Raw genomic sequence first — 12408 nt, 5'->3', positions numbered from 1 at the left:
GCCGTTGAATTAACATTATGTCCCATAACCCACTTTGGATCTGCGTTCTTCTAGCCTGTTGGTTAATTTTCACGTTTTTATTTTTCTCTTTTTCTTTGATAAGTGTTTTTACAAAGAGAAAAAGAGGAAAGGATATGACTATATATGCAAGCAAATTACATGAAAAGTGGAAATGTAACGTTAAAAAAATTATTTCAACGGGGAGGAAGTGCAGTTTTGAAACCTTTATCAATAAATTGTCATTGCTGATATAACAAAAATTTCAAAACAATATATGCATTCTAAATAGACTGATTGTTCTGAGAAAACTTCTTGATATTTTTTCACTCGGTTGCAAAGAGCTACGAGGAGATTCACAAATAATAGATATAGTGCGTGACTTGGTGGTAAGCGAGAGATATTGCGATATTCATTTCACATGATGAAACAAATACAAACCCACAAACAATTCTATGTCTTCAGGTGAATAATTATAATATCATGAATAAAACATCTGGCAAGGCTTCAGCATTTTACTACTATCAGCTAAAACAAGAGAGAAAAGCATTTCACTCAAACAGAAATTACCCAAACTAAAATTCCAAACTAAACTACAATACCATCTTTTCGAGAAATCTTCCACCAACTAACTACGAATAGCAAGGGGTCACGTGAAACGGATTCCCAGATCTCTTCTCGAAATAAATATTCCTTCTCCTTTCCTTGTCTATATCGAACCTGACTTGCAAAAGTTTGATTACTCTATAATAGAATTCTGCATTGCCATCGTCTGAGTATTATCACGTTCGCACAAAAGAAAAGTCACGTATTGTAATTTAAAATCGACGCTGTCCAACTCTGCGATCTCATTTAAAACCAATAAACCGGGGATCCCCTTTAGAGAAAACAATTCCACTCCCCGAGCGGGAGCGGAGCCGGCTTTTCCCTCGTCTACCCCCTCCCCCGAGAAACACAACTGCTATGGAATATCAATGAGAACTAATTAATGCGTTTTAAGAACACAAAAGACGGAAAGATCCAGGAAAACGCGCTGGGAAATCTTTAAACGAACAGAAATTCCACCAAAAGATTCGAATTCGATGAAAGGAACTGAAGTGATGTGATGCCTCTGCTCCTTATTCCCTTTAGGTTTTTCGAGAAAATTTTCTGTCTCTCTTTCGGAGAGTTAGAGACAGAAGGTGAGTCCTATTCTTTATACTTCTTTATATTCTTTATTCTTTTTTTTTATACTTAAGTCGCTGTGTTCTGTAGTCGGTTCTCTTTTGTTCTGTTTTCTGTTTGTAAGGTTCGTTCGGTTTGGAAGTTGAAAGGATGAGTAAGTGTTCAAGAATCCGAAGACCTTTTTATTTTATATTCCACGAGACGGAAACTAAAGAAAATATTTATTTGGGGATAAGACACGGTTTTGGATTTTTGAAGGCGTAGTTGGATAAAGAAGAGTTTCCTCTGTTTCAATTGAGTCTTCGTAGGCAATTTCCTTTTTTACTATGCGTCGGTATACACAGTTAACACATTCTGTGTAAAAATTAACTGATGGTATTAATAAAAGTAAATAATTATATGAATAACCTAGCTTAAGATATATTTCCTGGTTAAACTGTGTCGCACTACTGCTACAAGCTGCATTCTGATTGAAAAATTCTCCAGTTTGATTCTCTCAAGCTCATATTAGCATTTGTAAAAAAATTACTAATTTGTTGAATACATATTGAAGAAAGTTGTTTGTTAATAAATGTTTTTATATATAAAGAGGTTGCTAATGAATATTGTTGTAAATAAACAAGCTGTTAAAGAAAGACAAATGTTAAAGAAAAGTTTAAAAATGTACCATGATTAATAACATTCATTTTATCTATACTAATTAATTATTCATTAATTATTAACCGACATCAAAAATTACTCATTAATTATTAATCCATATTAATTATAAATTATTCATTTAAAATAAATTAAATATTATTCTAATTAATAAATGAAAATGGTTCATTATTAATCCACATCAAATAATTATTGAACAATTATTAATCCATGTTAATTATTCATTTAAAATAAATTAAATATTATTCTAATTAATGAATAAAAATTGTTCATTATTAATACACATCAAATACGTACTTAATTATTAATAATCTATATTAATTTTTCATTTAAAATCAATTACATATTATTCTTATTAATGAATGAAAATTGTTCATTATTAATCCACAATAAATAATTACTCAATAATTATTAATGTATATTAATTATTCATTTAAAATCAATTAAATATTATTCTAATTAATGAATGAAAATTGTCCATTCATTAATCGAGATCATGTTATTATCTTGGTATCCGTAAATACAATAAGAGTGCAAAAAATGGCATCTATTAATTATTAAGAACAGATTATTCCGGAATATGAAAAGTAAACAAATTATTTTCCCCTATCTGTATTCCGTGCTCACAGCATATTGTTGCAGCATATAAACATTTACATTTTAAATATAATAAGAAAATATGAATAAAGAAATAAAATGTATTTTTCTATCACAAACAAAACGTTTTCTAAGATACATTTTGTCGAATGTGTGTCCATCAGTGGCCTAATTGGTTCAGAAATCGCAGGGTTAAAAATAATGAGAGAGACAAATTATGGGTTATAATATCTGATTGCTTCCCTCACTAGCAAGCATTATTTAACACCTTGACTACGTGGCGGTCACCAGTGACTGGCAGGCCCATATAAATTCCAGGTAAGAAATTCAGCGCAGTAGTCAATGTGTTAAAAGCCGATACACTGTGTCCGCTATAAAAATAATAATAATAAAAGAGCAATAAAAATGCTCTTTATCTGAGAGTTGATTTTAGATTCTTTCCTTCAAATGACACATAAATGTGAGCCACTTTCTTCTGAAAGTACTTTATAAAATCCTTAAAAGCTTCTTTAAATATATTTTAATCTGTTTTTTGAGTAACTACGTGTTGACGGATAGATATCTACAATTACTAGGTATAAAGATTTCGCTACAAATTTCATTGTTGAAGTTTGTTACATTTTAGTACAGCCACGCTGAGACTACTCTAAAAAGATTTTTGACGAATTCAGGGTAATGTAAAATATGGAGATTCATTAAAATTTCAAGGCCTTATATTTTAACTAACATCCTAACAATAATTTATGTATAAAATTAAGAAAAAAATGTTTATGTTTGATTTCATTCTTTTTTACATGAAATCCGTTTTAAAGAAATATAATAATTACAGAATTCACAAACTTCAGGTTGTTAGAAGTGAAAGTTTATGCAACCCGTCTGAATTCTTGTAAGGAAAGATTCAACGAAATAGCAATAAGAAATAAAAATAAATTATTTTGAATATTAAATAACCATATACAATAAATTATATTTTTGTGTCTAATTACAACAAACCATTACTACTGCAATTAGAAAATTTAAGTGTAATTAAATGGTAGAAATTTTTAACAATGCATATATTACGAGTTATTTTAATGCAGTTTATTTTTTGATGCAATTTATTTAATAATAATTTTATTTTATGTTTTTAATCTTCCAATTTACAAATTTATTTGATATTATTATGGGACACATTCTGTTTGGAAAATTGTTGGCCATATAAAAATTTTAAAGTGCTTATTTAAAGTAAACTAAAATTTAATCATATTTTTTAAATTCGACATAGCCATTTTACTTCCAATTAATTACATCTAAACGTAATAAAAACTGTCAAAATAGAAGATCAAGTCAGATATATCAATATATGCTAAAATATTAATTGCATTCTGAAAAATACGTTTTAAATTTTGTTTTAAAATTCGGGATATGCAATATTTCTCTAATCAAATTTTTAAAGTATATTAAAAATTACTTTTACGATGAATCATGTAATCCTAAACTGCATATAAAAATTTTAAAATCTTGAACTTTCTAAAAACATCCTAAATAATTAAAATATCAGAATTGATAAATAAAATTTTTTGAAAATGAAAATAAAGGAGGTTTTCCTACTTATTGAAATACAATATGTGGAAATGGATATTTAAAAAAAAAAATTAGTTTTAAAGAATGTTTGGAAAATTAAGCAGAATAAGGTTTTAATTCCTAAATTTTCCTTCTTAGGAAACTTAAAAACTTTCTGATAGAAGAATCTCTAATTCTAGAGCTATAAGAGAACATTATAAAACTCAAAGGATTTTCAAAAAACCCAAACCACTTCGCCACTGAACTTAATCCTTCAAATCGTGATTTATTTATTTAGTAAAGCGCAGAGGGTAATTAAGATATTAACTTCTTTTAACGACACATGCTGAATTTTTCTGTTGCGAAAACCATGCTCGACATAAAAATATCTTCTCGTTTCCCCATGTCTTCGTTGTCGTCGTGTTTGAACAATGAAAGCAAAAAAAAATCTATTTATCTCAAAGGAAACTAATTTACTTTAGTAAACTTGGCATCTATTTAATTAGTTAGCTGTAAAGATAGATTAAAAGATACCAGAGGATCTACAATAAACACTTTCATCGTCCTTATCGGAGCTAAGACTGGTAGATTATGGAGTTGATTAGGGAAAGTAAAAAAACGGTCTCGTAGAAATACGTTTTTTTTTCTTTCCCTTATGTTACTTTTCTTTTTCTTTGTAATTAATTTTTAGCATCGGATACTGATGTTAGACAATGAACTTCTTTGTAATATCATCCAAATACATTAAAGATAACGAAAATAGGGAGATTTTCGCCGAAGTCAGCAAGTTTTCTACGAGCTAAAAATTTAATATATGTTTATACCTTTAAACAAATAAATGCATCGGCGGTTTTACAGCAAAAAAACAAGTAATTTAGTAAGGAAAGCTAAGAAAATGAGTTTCACGTTCGGTAATTGCTTAGAACCAAGAATAATTGAAGACGTCAATTTTTAGCGATAGTTCACTATTTCTTGCAGAAATCTATAAGGTAATTGAATTTATTATGCGGCGAATTAAAAAGGATTAGCTTTACGAAAAATGCTGATGCTATTCAACAAAAGCAAGTTTTTATTTCTTTTGAAAATTCTTTTTCAGTTCTTTTTTAGGGCAATAATGTAGTATTAATACCAGATTTTGATGAGTTTCGGATATTATGAATTTCTCACAAATATTTTTTGCGATATTATGAAGTTAATTGCATCATTAGAAGATTTTAATACTTTCATTTTTTTCATTTTCTATGGCGATTAAATAAAAATTTTCAGCTCTAAGTAGTAAAGTGGAAATTCTGCTGAATTATATATTCTAATTAAAATTGCAGAGTAGTTGTAATTGAAGTATAGATGCTTAGTAGAAGAAAGTACTCGGTCAAATGGAACGTTTTATTGTATAAATGCCATTTAGAGAAGAACATGGGGATCAATTTATGAATAAAAAAATTAACTTTAAACAATGAGAGGTATAAATAGCATTGAATATTGAATTTGAATTGTGAGACAGACATAAAAACTAAAAGAAAGTCATGTTTTATGTAAGAGTAAATAAGATTAACTAGTTGATTAACTTAATAAGATTAACTAATAAGTTGATTTCATTGTCATTTAATAGCAAAATTTACCATTTTATTTCCAATTTGCAATCTTTTTTGCCAAATTTACCACTTTATTTTTATACCAAAATTTACCAATATACCATTTTACCATTTCATTTACCATTTTATTTCCTCGTATATGTAATATAGAAAAAATATAGTAATCAGCAAAAAATTCAAACTCGAGATTTTGACGAATCTTTACTCTTTAGCCCCCCCCCCCCGGGTTCAAAAAACTCATTTGTGGAAAATGTCAGTCTGTCTGCGACAAAGATAACTCAAAAACTCATAGCTTTGAGCTAGAAGAATGAAATTTGTAATCGAATATTTACACCAAATTTGCAGATTTCTATCAAATTTTGAGTAAAATTTGTTTAGAGGAAGTACGTCTGTCTTGCTGTTCTAATATAAGTTAACACGATAACTACAAAACGAAGAGAACTAGATAGATAAGATTTGATACACAGATTTAATATCTATAGTATAGACTTTTGTCAAATTTTGTGCCTAATCCGACCAGGTGTTGACCTTCTGTTGATCTGTAGTTTTTGAAACATCTAAAAAGGATAATTCAAAGACGAAACTTTAAATCTATCAAATTTGGTAACCAATTGCTGACTTCAAGTGCAATTCTGAGTCAAATTTTTGTTTGAATCGGCTGGAAAAAACGATGTTTAAAACACAAATCTGATTTTCGTATATTATTAACTGCATGCCAGGTATTCATCGCCAAATAACTCGCCAAGGATTACTTGATAGGTTTAATAAAAAGGCCGAATTCAAGCCAAAAGTAAATATTTCGTAACTATTGCATGCCAATATCATTCATCACTCTGGAATCACATCTTTATTAATGAGTATACGGGAAGTTTTGGAAAGAACCACTCCTATTAGTTTCAGTACTGGTAATTTGTCTTGTAGAACAAAAGTCATGAGAATAGGAATTATGCAATGTTTTGTTCTTTTGATCTTAATCTCTATGATTTTTAATTCTTACATCATTTAAATGATTCACAAATTTATAAATATGATAAATTAATCCATCTTAAAGACTGTATAACATTGCATATCAGGTATACCGATAAAGATATGAGGAATTCTATTATCAGCTATGTCGTTTGCATAATAACCATGGTAAACATGTTAAAATGAAACATATTGAACATGTTTTCTGAATTGAATTATTAAATAAAAGGAGAAAAGAATTAAAAAATTGTAATTCGAAATGAAAAGTCATAAGGGTAATTGCGAATGGATAAAAAAATAGGTGAATGTAGAAAATGAAATATAACTGCTTAAAATTCAATCCTGTGCTGAAATGTTTCTTCAAGTTTAGACTTTCATACAAATAATTCCTATTTTTTGGATTTTATTTCCCATTTAGCAACCAAATTGAAAATGCAGCATCCATTTTCAAAGCAAATTAACCGATTGTTTTGTATTGTTTCCTTATAATCTAAAATATATGCATGGCATTGCGCTTGCGCAATGCGTTCTTTGAAATCAAACTGTAAGAACCTATATTTTTAATATGATGATTTTATATTTCTGAGATTGTGCTTAGTTAAACAAGAACGCCCCCTCAAATTTTTTCAAAAAATGAAAAAGTATTGTTTAACATACATTTTGATTTATTTTTCAATTCTTTATGTTAAAATACTTTACTTTTTTAAAATTCAGCTATTATCTAAAAGTTTGAAATAATTAATTTTTATGATTATCTTTATTTATAATTAATTTTTCTTTCCTTTATTTAAATTTATTTAAAGTATATTAGCATGAAATAGAAACGCTCCATCTGATTTTGAACAATTCATAATGAAATCTATATATTTACGAAATTAAGCAGAATTAATATTACGTATCAGAGTTAAGCATCACAAAAAAAAATGAAATGTAATGAAGTTTTCGTCTAGGAAATTCTGTCTTTTTGAACCAAAAATAGAAAAAAAAAGAATTATGTCAATTCTAACTCATTTGCTTTATAAAGCTTGTTACCTACTTTCCTTTTTGTTTGTAGTAAAATGGATCAAAAGATATCGAAAATTCTACAATCAACAATTCTATTATAATTATTGAAATTAAGGTAAGTAAATTATGCAGTTGATTAGGAAAAAAAGTAAAAGGTTTCTGGCAAGTAAGTTTTATTTTCCTCTGTTGCTTTTTTGTAATTAAATTTTGGTAACGGAAACAATGCGATATAATCAAATTCATTACAATATCGCTTTAATGTACTAAAGAAAGCTAACAGGAATTGCAGATTTTGCAAAATTCTGCAAGTGTTTATTTTTTGAATTAAAACTCAACAAATAATTAAATATACAGCAGGTCAGGTGTAAAAAAATTAATATGGTGATAAAATTTGAAAGAAAATGACTTCTATATTTGGTAATTGTTCATAGTTAAAAATAATTGCAGACACTGAAATTTATCCCTAATTTATTACATAATTGTTAAAATACATTAATAATTAAATTTATTAAGCTAGACATTAAAAAATGTAATTGCATACATTAATTTTAGACATAATTTTTTATGTAATAGTTAAAATATTTCTATAATTAAATTTATTAAGCTGGAAATTAAACAAAAAAGAATTTAACTATACAGAAATATGCTGCTGTCATGTATGGAATTTCCATCCACAAGAATAATTTATATTGAAATATATTATTATTAAAGATGACTTAATAACTAAAATTTAAATTGTGATAAATTGAGATTATTTATGAAAGTTTGCAGATATTTTTTAGTCTTAATTATGCATTTAACTTTAGATATTGAATCTCATGTACAGAAAGTTATTTACATCTTTTTATATTTAATTTTTTTTAATTTAATGTCAAACGATAAAATTTAATACATGAAAAATATATGTTGGGAACTGAGTTTGATTAAATAATTATTTAAAAATATTTCTCATTTATTGCCGTGAACTTAATTTATTCTTTTGCAAAAAATTCATAAATTCTTATTTTTGGTTTTCTTTTAATGGTTTTTAATATAAAAATATTCTGTATCGCATTTTGAATTTTTAAAAGAATTTATTATACAAAATTAGAAATTCATCATTAATTCGTTAGTTAAACTTCAGGCACAGTAGAAAATATATAAAAAATGTTTAATTAATACATAGAAAAGGATAAATAAAACACAATATCTTTATTTTTTATAACTTATAAACATAATCAATATATTTCAGAGAAAATGTGAAATTTCATACTTTCTTAAAAAGTTAAGAACTAAACATTGTTTTTAAAGGTTTTCCACGAAATGCTTTTAGAAATTCCACTGTCAGAGCTCTTTTGATTACAGTTTTTTTTTATATCTTTAAATCAATTTCTAAAATTAATATTATGAAATCATTTACTTGAAAAACACTTCCTGTCAATTTAAAACAAAACTTTATTATTTTTTATTTTTTACCCATTCTTAATTCTTTAGAATTTTTCTAAAAGTTGTTATTTAGATAATCAAATGTGTCTGTCTTGAAAATTCAGTTTGCTTTTCCATATGTTTTCTCTCATGTGTAATTATAAAATTCTGAGAATTCACTTTGTGGGATTGTAAAATATAGATACAAAGAAAAGATTGTAAAAAAAAAAAGAATTTAAAAAATGAACATTAAAAGCTGTTTACCTATTAAAAATATTTTTTTTTAAACAAAGATGATCAAAAATTTTCATATCAACGGAATAAAACTATCAAGAAGTATTAGAAAAATCAATTTCTTGTGTAATCCAATGAAAAAACGATTTCATTAATCCAAAATAATTAAACATTCATATAAAAATTATCTATTTCGTCGGCTTTGAGAACTGAAATTATTTCGTTTGCAACAATAACACCTCAGTCACAGCCTTTTCATAAGTAATAAAATTTGTTATTTGAAGGTGATAGTTTAGTAAACAGACTTAATTTTTACTACAGTTTTTAATCTTGATATTTGTCCCATTATCAATCGACGATCGATGTTTTCCAGTGTTTAGTGAAATGGCGCAGATATTTGTATTAATACCATAATCAGATATTATGAGTATCTGTACGTTTTTCCAGCATTCTACAAGTATGCTATAGATTTTTTTATGAAAACACTGATTCGAGAACATACCAACAAACTCAAAATTCGTTCTTTCTTTCTATCTAAGAGAATCAGAATGCCTATGTATTTTTGGATATATTATAACAAGTATGTATGTATATATTATAACATATTTCCGGCAAGATCAATTTTAACAACTGTCAAAATTGAAAATGCTCATTTTTACATCTTTTCTACACTTTTTTATTGAAATATTATTTATCATAAGTTTTGCTAAATTGTATGAAATAAATAAAGAAAGAAAAAATATGCTTTTTATTCGTAGTGTACATGGTAATTGATTAGTCGCAGAGTAACACTAATTTTAATTATCTCTGGTTAAAATACCTCACCAAATATAACCTTTCTATTCGAATCACAAAATGAAAGATTCCAATAATATATAAATTCACATTTTTTACCCTCTGACTGCTTAAATTTTTAAAATCAATATTTAGATGCGATGTTTGCAAATAAGTTCAAATAACTTTCAAACAAAGTGAACTGATACTATAGTTACAAAACAATAATATGATATAATAAAAATCTATAAAGACTCTAAATTGCGGAAAACGAGGGACGCAATAGAATATGGACTGACTGCCAACCCGCAGAAATCTTGTGGTAAGAAGATGGAGGGTTAATGTCTTAACAAAGTCCTCACAGCATCGGAAAAATCGCAGCAGTATTCGAATTATCCACTTTGATCCCTGATATACAACATAAAAAACTATGCATTTAAGAAAAAGACATATTTCTCTATTACTACAGCTTCTAAACCGATTCCTCTTTATAGACAAGTGAATTCGTGCGAAAAAATAGATATTTAAGCATTCATGTTATTATAAACAGTTTCACCAGCAATTATCTCAATTTTTCATACCTACGAAAAAATCAATCGTTATAAAAAATTTTTTGAATCTCTTTGTAATGTATTCAACAAATAGCTTCACTGAAACATCTAACAACCTTTTTATTTCGACCGCAAAATGGAATATCCCGTCACACACAATCCACGCTTTTAAGATCCTAGCAAATTCCTCGCAGCCTCGCAAAAGTCGCCGCAGAATTCGAGTCATCCGCTATTAAACCCCAAAATTCAACGTAAAAGCTAGTATCATATTATATATTCATGAAGCAAGACATATTTCTCTATTACGGCAAAGGCTAAACCACATCTTCTCCATAGACGTGGGAAAACTGCTTGGAACTTATTAACTTCACGAGAAACCGAGCTTTACATGTTTTGAAAAGAATCTCCGCCGTATGTATAAAGGGAGTGGATCTCTTCTTAAGCCCCAATGCGAAGACCGCTCGTTACTCCTCGGGTATATTCCTACATTCTTGAGAATAAACACACACTTCCCTTAATGTAAAAGGGCATTATTGCGTCGTTTTAAAGTAATTCTTAAGGGTTTATTTGTAATGAACATGCTTTAGTACAAAGATATGCTTCGCTACGGGTTTGAGGATAGTAATCTCTTACATAGCTTCATTTGTGGAGAATGCTAAGAAAACAAAGTTCTTAATGTTTCGTTGATATAAACATTGAGTGGTATTAATTGGAGGCCTAAATTTGTAGGAAACTTTTAGAGAAAATAAATTGGTTATCAAGTTTGGGCATCTAATTTGATGCTTCAAGATATGTTATTCGTAGCAAGATATCGAAACGATTTTTTAAGTATGTGTTTTATAATAAACGTTACGAAATTTCCCATATCGAGGATTCTTTTTAACCCCACTTATATTGCGATCTATAATTCAGGCGTTATGCTAATAATTGATTTGAAACAAGTTAATCTTGATAGATTTGGAAATAGTTTTGAAATCTGAACAACAAAACAATATAATGAATTAAAGATTTACAGTTATAATTCCATCGTACTTTGTTTCTATTAGATAGTTAATTGGTTTCATGTTACAAGAGAAAAATTATATTATTTTTTAAAAGAATTATTTGTTTATTTGTGATACGATGTTCAAAGGTTTATTTTAGTACCAAATTAAAAAGAATAAATATAAATATAAAGTCAAAGAAGTTTCTCAAGTAAAACATTTAAAGTTATTCACCTTTTAACTCAAAATTATTTTCACGACTAAAGGGCATCAGATTTAACCCTTTCAACTTATGGCGCCATTTTGTGTCATTGGGCTATTATTTCCGATATTAATTAAAAACAAAGAAATTGCAATATGATTTGGATACAAATGAAGGGGAAAATGAACAATTTTAATTAATTTAATGATTAATTAAGAAAATAATGTACCTAGAACAAATGAAAAAACTAAAATTCTTTACTAAAAAAATAATAATTTTAGCCTGAAATATTTAAAAAATAGAACAAATATAAAACAGCGTTTTGTCTGTATTTAATATTATTATAATGAAAAATTATTCAGACATTATTGTTGCCATTTCAACTGAAAAGTATATTGTTTTAAAATTTTCTTCATTCAAATTTTTGTTGAGTTACATTTAAAAAACTAGAATGTCTCATTAAAATCTCAGAAAAGAGCTATCTGGTAATAATATTTTAGTTAATACTAAAGATGAACTTTCTTTATTTATTAATATCTTTTAAAGAATTTAAGTATTCAAATGTTATAAATAATGTTACAACAACCTCAAATCTCTATTTGATATTCAAATAATGATTCTGAACTGAATTAAGATAGCTTCTACCAGTATTTACAGAGGAAGCTGTTTCATCCTCCCAGTGATAATGATTAATATTCAACGCTCTTAAAAAATAAAACCTATTATTTTTCTTTCTTAAA

The 12408-nt window shown here is 27.2% G+C and overlaps 1 protein-coding gene across 2 annotated transcripts in view; it reads right to left on the bottom strand.

The window, feature by feature from the left end:
• Window positions 1–12408, bottom strand: part of LOC129981538 (cell adhesion molecule Dscam2-like) — an 833489-nt gene that overhangs the window by 233128 nt on the left and 587953 nt on the right. The gene's annotated exons all lie outside the window — the stretch shown is intronic.

Source organism: Argiope bruennichi, chromosome 8 (assembly GCF_947563725.1).
Source record: "Argiope bruennichi chromosome 8, qqArgBrue1.1, whole genome shotgun sequence".
Classification (NCBI taxonomy): Eukaryota; Metazoa; Arthropoda; class Arachnida; order Araneae; family Araneidae; genus Argiope; species Argiope bruennichi.
This window is presented reverse-complemented; position numbering and strand designations above follow the sequence as displayed.